At 33.3% G+C, this 9,146-nt stretch overlaps 1 pseudogene; it reads right to left on the bottom strand.

Moving 5' to 3' along the window:
* Positions 1-6,001: 6,001 nt before the first annotated feature.
* Positions 6,002-6,120, bottom strand: LOC111741888 (annotated as a pseudogene).
* Between the last annotated feature and the right edge of the window lie 3,026 nt (positions 6,121-9,146).

Here is a 9,146-nt window from a genome sequence, read left to right as displayed (position 1 = left end):
TAACTGTGAAATCTAAACATTACTGGGTTCCAGCAATTGATTACAGTTAACTGTTCAAGAATATTAGCCTTTCTTTTCCTACTACCAATAGCAGCAAGCATAGCACAATGCGTGACACATATCCTTATTACCATTATTGCCCACTGTCATGATAAATTACCACATTAAAAATAAGCAGATGTATTGAAAATCAAGAGTGTTTTGTTTTGTTTCCACGAGCACTTGGTGCTAGATCTCTACTGAACTAGATTTATCACCAAAAATGTTTTGTGAATTTAACACTATCAAAAAATGTTCCATGCAGAAAAAAAATTTTATATAAAAGGAATGGAGGTAATCATGAAAAACAAATAATACATTGAGTTAATAAGTAATGTCTATATCTATGATGAATAAGAATGATAATAACTATATTGTCTAAATATTTATTATGCAGTAGACAGTGTTCTAGCACTGTTCTACGTTCATTATCTGTATTACCTCATTTCATCCATATAAAAACCTTATGAGGTTATGTCTCTATTTTATATACATGGAGACTCATAAATTCACACAGTCAATAAGTGGTGAACACTAAATTCAAACACAAGGAGTTCGGTTCCAGAGACTACCTCCCCTAACCTACTCTCTATAAATAAAAGTGGATACCTTGATAATCAGAAAAAAAAAATAGGATTAAATATATATCTGGTAAACCCAAATGTGATCACAGACATAATTAAAAATAATAACTTCTACTTTGCATGTCATGCCAAAAGATTAAAGCAAATAAATCATTGTTTATGTAACAAAAAAATAAAGGAGACAATTAGTGCGAATGAGCTAAATGCTCTTATTAAATGATAAAAGAATAATTATGTTAAAATGTCTTCTCTGTTGTTTCTGCTCTTATCTTTCAACTCTGAACCACCTCTCTAGTGAGACATCAACACCCAAATGTGGTCAGATGGCCAGAGCTTGGATGTATATTCTGAACCATAATCTCCACTGAGGTGTAGGGCTTTGTTCCATTCTGGCTCAGATGGGAGCCAGAGAACCAATGGCAGGGATAAGGATCACAGGCCTCTATACTCAAGAGAGATCCATGGAGTCCCAAGGATGTGTTCCTAGAAAGACCTGCTAGAACTTCCAGATGCCTGCAGAATCATCCCTATCTTTGAGACTGGGAATTATAACTCTTGAGTCATTGAAATACTGTGATAGAGAGCTTTCCTCTGGTGACTAAGCTAAGGACTGCTGGTTTACTAGCAGGTACGTCAACAGTTCACCAGAGCACAGACTGCTGTGTCTTTCTCCACATGTCCATTTGCCACTGTTTAATAGACTCCAAAGTCTTGACATGAACCTCAAGATATGTAGATAAAGATAAATAATGACACACAAAATGAGATCTAAAACTTGAAAGAATAGCAAATAGAATACCTTAGACTATGAAGTCTCTAATGAAATAGAATTGCTGGATGAGACAGATAATATTAACAAAAATAATGACAATAATATGCACACAGAGGGAGATCCTACTACAGAATAAAATTCTTGATTTTCATATTAAAAATTTCAATGAATCAACTAAAATGGAATAGTCACTGAGAAATTACACATGAGATAGACCTGAGTAGCTAATGAAATAAATAGTGAAACTTCCAAAAAGAATAAAAAGAATAGAAATGAAAAGGCAATAGTAAAAGAAATAGTAGAAGAAAATTACCCTTATTTTGAGCTCTTTCAATCTGCACACTGATGTCTTAATCAGGATATTGTGATTAGATACTTATTTAATACTAGAGAGTATTTTAGAATTTCAGCAATGAGAAGGTAACTATTAGTAAAATTGAAAAGCACAATAGAATTTTAAAATTTCTAAATTAATAATGAAATAGCAGCAAATTTTTAAAAACTATAAAATAAGAAGAAAAAGAGTAAAATATAAGTGTTAGAAGAACTGAAATTAAATTAATAAAGTAATATAGTAGGAAAAAACAAATATCTCAGTGATCCAAATTACTCTATTAAAAGACACATATTGTCAAAATATAATTTTTAAAAAAGGCTACTGTTATATTGTTTAAGAGAAAATGTTTAAGTCGAGATGGTAATAGAGCAACTGAAAAATACTAACCTAAGTTAAATAGTTATGTGTAAATGCAAACAAAAAGAAAGTAGTTCTGGCTGTTGGTTTCTTTAAAGTTTAATGCTTTAAAGAGGGCAAAGAGATATGAATAATCATTTAAAAAATTATTTTAAAATTTACCAGAAATAAATCCAAATGCATAAAAGTTTTGAAAATTAAAGAACTTAATTTAAAAATTAATTTTGTGAGATTTTTTAATATAATTTTTTTCCGACATGGACAAATATAGCAGACACTATATAATATGAGCAAAATTGTGTGTGTATCCTAAAAATTGAGAATAAACTTCTTTCACATTCATTGGATATTTATAAAAATCAATCTGATAATGAATCTCAAAATTTTTTTAATAAAGATTTTACAAGTCACATTCTCTGATCAAAATTACATGACATTGAATTAAATTTTAAAATTTCCTTTTTTTTAGATATTTATTGGAGGTTAATACACTTCATGCTTCTGAAAATGACTCAGATCAAACTATAAGACAAAAATAAAATTAGAAAATAAGTAAAAGCAATGAAAAGTGAACATCCACAGCAAAAACCTATGAAATAAAGCTAAAAATTTCCTCAAAAGAAAATGTATATCATTAAATGTCATCAGGAGAGAGTATCAGTAATGGTACTTAGTATTCTTTTTAAAATATTAGAAAAAGGACAACATATATAAAAAGAAGAAAACAGTGGGAGAAACAATAAATTCAAAGGTGAAATTAATGAAAAATAAAACAAAAATAATAGAAAGCACACACACAAAAAATCCTAAGGCACCTTCTTTGAAAAGAATGAAATAGATGAAGAGTAAAATGAAAATAAATAAATCTTTTGGAGACCAATTAAGACAAAACAACACAATAATATAATTGAAATTGGATAAGAAAGGAATCGCAAACACAAATCAAATTAGAGTAGAAGGAATTTTAAGTAAATATTATGTTTAATTCTATGGCCACAAATTTGTAAACCTATAGAGGAAATGGATAATTTTCTAGAAAACCATAAATTACTAAAATCAAGCCATGAAAAAGTAGAAACATGAATGGATCAATTTTCTGGAAAGATACTTGAAATAAATTATGGTTGTTATATTGATATTAATCAGTATTAGCTAACCTACTATGAGATAAATCCAGAAATGCCTGTGTGTTAATAAATAGAAGTTTATTTCTCATTTATATCAAATCTGAGCAGGTGTGACTGATTCCCCCAAGCAGTATTTCAGGGACATATGCCCTTCCACTATGTGGACCTGCCATTCTCTAGAGCTTCAGCTACCCTCTGCCCACCATCTGCACTTGGCATGATGGCAATGGAGGAAAGAATATGAAAGATCAGATAGACAGTGTTATTCTACCCACATTTCCTGGATTGTAACCTAGTCTTAGGCCACATTTAAGGGAGTGGGCAAAGGGCTACTACTTTATCTACATGCCAGGCGGAGAAGGGAAAAGGCTGCAGTGAACAACTAGCAAGTCTTTGCCATAATATTCTATCATCTTAAAATATCTTATTAAGAAAGGTGATTGATTTCACAACTCCTTATCATTAGATAATTAAAAATCCCCTGGTATGCTGGTACTTCTTGGCATCAGTGGATGAGAGCTGATTGTGAGCACTCTTCCCAACTTGGAGTACAGTGACATCACACCAGCAATCACAATGGAAGTATTTACACCACAGAAATTAGCATTCGTTGCAAACTAGGGCACCCCTCTTCCAATACTCAAAGCTGGTTGTTTGCAAACACTGATACACTACTGTATAATTTAGATACTGTTGAAATTATTCCAAGCCATAAAAAAGATGAAAGTACCATTCACTTTAGAAAGCCAGAAAAACTGACAATGATAGAACTTTTTTTAAAAAAGCAACTATACCAACGCCTCTCATTAATATAGATACAAATCTAAATAGAATATCAAGAAATCAAAAATACTCTGAGATTCTGTCCCTAAACAAGATCGGTCTACATTTCCTCCCTAGGGAAATGAGGTTCTGATTCTAAGGTTCAGTCTGCAGGACACAGGCAGAAGAAAAACTACAAACAGCATCTCAGGTGAGACAGTCTCAGGAAGCAAAGCAGCCGTTTCAAGGTGGTCAAGCAGATAGGCAAGAACCAAATCTGCAGCAATGCATTAAGACAAGATGGAGTAAGCAGGTCTGAGAGAGCAAATGGAGGGTTTAGCCAATGAATTTCACTGAGTCCTGGCACAGAGAGACAGAGCCCTTTATCATATGTCCATGACTCAGCATTTCAGTGTTGAGGAGGCTCAGCTATTTTAGAGTATCCTTAGGCTTCTTCCTACCAGTGAAGATTCCCCCTGGTTCACTCGGGAATATCTTTAATAACTTCAGGAGTTTTGAACAATAGGAGATGAATCTCTATGACGATTTCTCCAAAATTTTCTGTTCTCTCGAGGCTAGCTGCCAGAGGTGACTCTGGTATTACTGAGGCATAGCAGGGAATGTAGGGTTGCACTGCATCAGAAACGTGGTGCAATTTCAAATTTTTCAACTCTACTAAAACTGTTTATTAATTCCTTGACAAAATATAAGGCAGCAAAGAGAAATACAGTTATGAAAAGAAGACAAAAATTATCATTATTTGCATTTGATATGATGGTATATTCTAAAATCCCAGGAATAGTAACTGAAAAATGTATTTTTTTAAATAATAAAGTTTATGATGAGATATAAAATCTAGAAGTAGGGAGTAAAGATTTAAAACATAAGGAAGACAGAAGAGAAATGGACTGAGAGAAACAAGACAGGGCTATCTCGAGGGAGCCAAATTTTAGGAAGCTTTGAAAAGAAGTTATAAGGAATGTTAGAGGATGCAGAAAATAAGAACAAAAGCTATTGGTGATGCCACCTAGCTGGCCTCAATTCACTGAAAGCCCCTAGATATGAAAGATCTAATGTCTTCTTAATCCTCTGAGACCTTGGGCCCTCATTCCACTGATTATTTAAATGCTGAAAAACGGCAAAGAGATGCATGCTTCTTTTAAAATCAGGAACTAAATATTATATTTTTACATAATATCACTGAAAATTTTTCCCATATTGCAGGTCACATATTCCAACAGTGGATAAGACATCTGCCCAAGTCTATAGACTTATGGCACTAAAGTGCTGATTCTTCCAGCTGAGGAGAAATAATTTGACACCTCTGAAGCAGCATATTCGACAACTGCATACTTGTTCTACGATCTAAGCCATTCAATCACATTTCAAAACATCTCAGTCAGCAATATTCACGCTATATTTTCCTCTCTTTGGAGCAGTTTTTTTTCCTCTGTGATGTCGTCTTGCAGATACACTTTGTGGTAATCACTATTAAGCTTTTCATTTGTTTTTGCACATTCACCTTTATAGAAAAAATTACTCCTGTTAGCTATCTGTTCAAATTATCTGAGAACACTTTTAACAGAGTCCAAAACTGTAGAATAATGCCTTCCTAACAGTCACAAACAGACCTGAAAATCCAGAGTAGAAAAGCAACACTTATTTTGCCTGCAATATTCATTTTGTTGTAGGATGTTTCTTCTTTTGAGTTTACAAAGGAACATTTTGCTAATTTGGGTTATAAGAAATACCTCCATTTACAAATATCTTTGTTTTGAGACCTCCTAAAACATTACTTTGGATATGAAGTTTTAGAGTATTTGGTCAGTTAATTTTTGAACACATATTCTCTCTCTTTTTTCTTTTTTTTTAGATGAGGCAACCCTTGGTTGACCTCACAGATTACAATCCCTTATTTGTATTTATTTATTTTTTTTACACCTACAGCACCTGGTTTACAATCCCTTATTTGTATTTATTTGTCAGTTTACAATCCCTTATTTGTATTTATTTATTTTTTTTACACCTACAGCACCTGGTCTTCCTAGGTAGTCTCCCATTCAAGTACTAACCAGGCCCACCCCTGCTTAGCTTCCAAGATCAGGCGGGATTGGGCTTGTTTGGGGTAGCATGGCCATAGACTTAATACATATTCTCAATTATGTGATTTTAAGTTTTCCTTTCGAAGCAGATTCTCTGGAATGCTGCAATGTTGAATCATTTTTGCATAATTCAAAATATAAGACACTACCCTCTGTCAAAATATTAATTTAAGATATCCTGAGCACTAATCAAATGGATTACATAATGGTTACAATCACACACATAAAAAAATGCAAGCAATGGTCATTCTTTTGTTAAATGATGCTAAGCGTTTAATACAGTGAGTGATAGGCTCCTTTTGGGGAATCCACATTGAAAGACACATTAGTTGTTAAATGAAGTATTCTGATCACAGTCTGAAACAACAGATATGGAGGAAAGTTCTACGTTGTAATGAAAAATCATTTCTCATAATATATTTTTTTATTTCATTTTAAGTATTCATGCCATGTATAAATATATAAAATATTCACACAACTCAAAAGTCAAAACTTTATATTATTAAAAAATGCATATTCTGAGAAGTCATCCTTTTTTCTACTCTCTCATACTGTTTCTATTCTAAAAGTTATAATTATTTTCTTTAATTTATGGTTTATAAGCCCTCATTTCTTTTTTGTAAAAATATATGACTTCAGAGAGATTTTATCCTTTTTTTTAATGGCTACATGGTACTGTCGTGTGACTGTACCACAGCGTAGTCAACCAATTTCATTTAGGTCATATTTTGTTATTGGAATTTTGCCTTCTACATATGTTATTTTGTATTTTTGAAGGTGTTTCCTAAGGGTCAATTTCTAAAAGTTAGATTATTAAGTACATGCATATTTAGTTTTGCAAAATATTGTAAAATTCAGTTCCACACTAGGAAGTATTCTTGTAAAACGAATGAACAAAAAAAAAAAAAAAGGAAGGAAAAAGAAAACTAAGTTTCTAGATATAACTGGCAGTTTACAGGAAATGTACAGAACAAAGGAACATTTTAATGACACCACAGTGATGTAATTAGGAAAATCCAAAATGCAGACAACTCTGTTAAGCAAATAACCTGGCTTCTCTGATGAATTTGCAAGAAAATCAAGATGAGTGCTAAGAAGAAAGCTAAAGAATACAGGAGACTTAGACATACCAACTAAATTCAATGTGCAGATCTTGTTTGGATCCTGAGTCAAATAAACTGACTAAAAATTATACACTCACACATTTATATATAAATATAAATATAATTAATGTATAGCATATATTATATATTTATATATTACCTATACATATATATAAAATACGATTATATACAATATATAATATACAAATATAAATGGAGAAATTTGAACTCTGACGAGATATTTGATGGGATTAAGGAATTGTTAATTTTTTCAAATGTAATAGTTTAGTTAGTAATTACAGAATGTTGTGAGTTGCAACCTTACTACATAATTATCAGAGGACTAAGCAGATATAAGCTTACCTTAGTCCTCTGCTTATATCCACATATCTGCAACTCTTTGTTTATGCAGTTCCTCCCTTATTAACTGCAACTTCCTATTTATCCTTAAAGATCCACCTCGAATAACACTTCTTCCCAGAGTCTTGCCTAATCCTATCTGTCATAATATAGCAGACACCTTTGGTGCTCAGCTGAGTTACCCTCGGATCTCTTTTCCTACTTCTACACAGCACTCTCCCAGCTTCTGTATGGTTTTGCTTCTAGCAGTCCAGGCCTGCAACTGATTCTGTTTAGGGGTCTGCTCTTGGGCTGGCAGAGTCACTTTGCCTTGTACCTGGAGACATCTGGAAGTGCCTAGGAGTTTATGCCTCCCTCCTTTAGTCAATATGATGCAGAGCATGAAAGCCATCAGAGCACGTAGTTCCTGGAGACTTTCTCATTGGTCTGTGCAAGAAACATTTATTGAATATCTATGTACCAACGTTTGATGAATTTACTTATTAACTACATATCCAATAAATCTACCTCATTTCCTTTCTGCAATCACCAGCCTAATTTAACTTTTTCTCATTTCATATCTGCATGATTACAACAAGCTCCTAACTGCTCTTCTTATCCTTCCTGAAGCCCTTCTTCACACAGAAGCCAGGAGCGCTTATCATTTCTCAACTTAAAGTTTTCAAAAGCATAATTATAAAAGACTAAGCTTCTATATAAAAGAAGCCTCAAAATACAGTGGCTTAAAGAATATAAAAGTTTTATTTCTCTTTCATGTAAAAGTTTCAAATTGGCAGGTTGCTTAGATCTACATAGTCATTCTCAGTTCCTTCCATTTTATTTCTCTTCCATCCCTTAGGGCAGGATCCAACAAACTTTTGGATCACATGCCTCTGGTCTCTGCTGCAACTATTCAGCTCTGCCACTTTAATACAAATAGCTATATATGATATGTAAATGAGTGAGTATGGTTGTGTTCCAATATGACTTTATTTATAAAAACAAATTTGGCCCGTGGGTCATAGTTTGCTAACTCCAACTCTAGAGTTCTGTCCTTATCTGCACATTATAGAATTTTGGCCACAGGCTCTAGTGTTTTCAACTCATGAGAAGAGGGGTCTGTGCCTATTTTAATACTCAGACTAGGAAGTTGCACATAGCACTTGGCATTGGCAAGTGATACCATGGCTTTGACAATCACTTAGCAATGTCTAGCTGCAAGTAATACTGGAAATACAGCTTCCTCCTGGATGGTCCCCTGTCTAGCAACAACTGTATTACTGAGGAAGAAAGGGAGAAGAGATCTTACTGGTCAATTAGCATTGTTTGCCACAGATGACTTCTGCTTTTTTAGAAAACAGTCAAAAATCATTGAGGTGAAAAAGACACTGCAGTATGATCCTTGCTTCCTCTTCAGCCCTACCTTGCACTACTCTCTTCCATGCTCTCTTCATTCCAGTCACATTCTTTCATTTCTTCCAATATATCATGTCAATAAACTAAAAATTCTATAAAAGCAGTGATCTTGTCTGTTTTGCCAAATGCTGCATCCCCAGTGCTTAGGGCAGTATCTGACTTTATAAGCCCTAAATAACTACTTGATAAGTGGATAATTAAGAGTCAG

The sequence above is a fragment of the Pteropus vampyrus genome, unplaced genomic scaffold (assembly GCF_000151845.1).
Source record: "Pteropus vampyrus isolate Shadow unplaced genomic scaffold, Pvam_2.0 Scaffold82, whole genome shotgun sequence".
Taxonomy (NCBI): Eukaryota; Metazoa; Chordata; class Mammalia; order Chiroptera; family Pteropodidae; genus Pteropus; species Pteropus vampyrus.
This window is presented reverse-complemented; position numbering and strand designations above follow the sequence as displayed.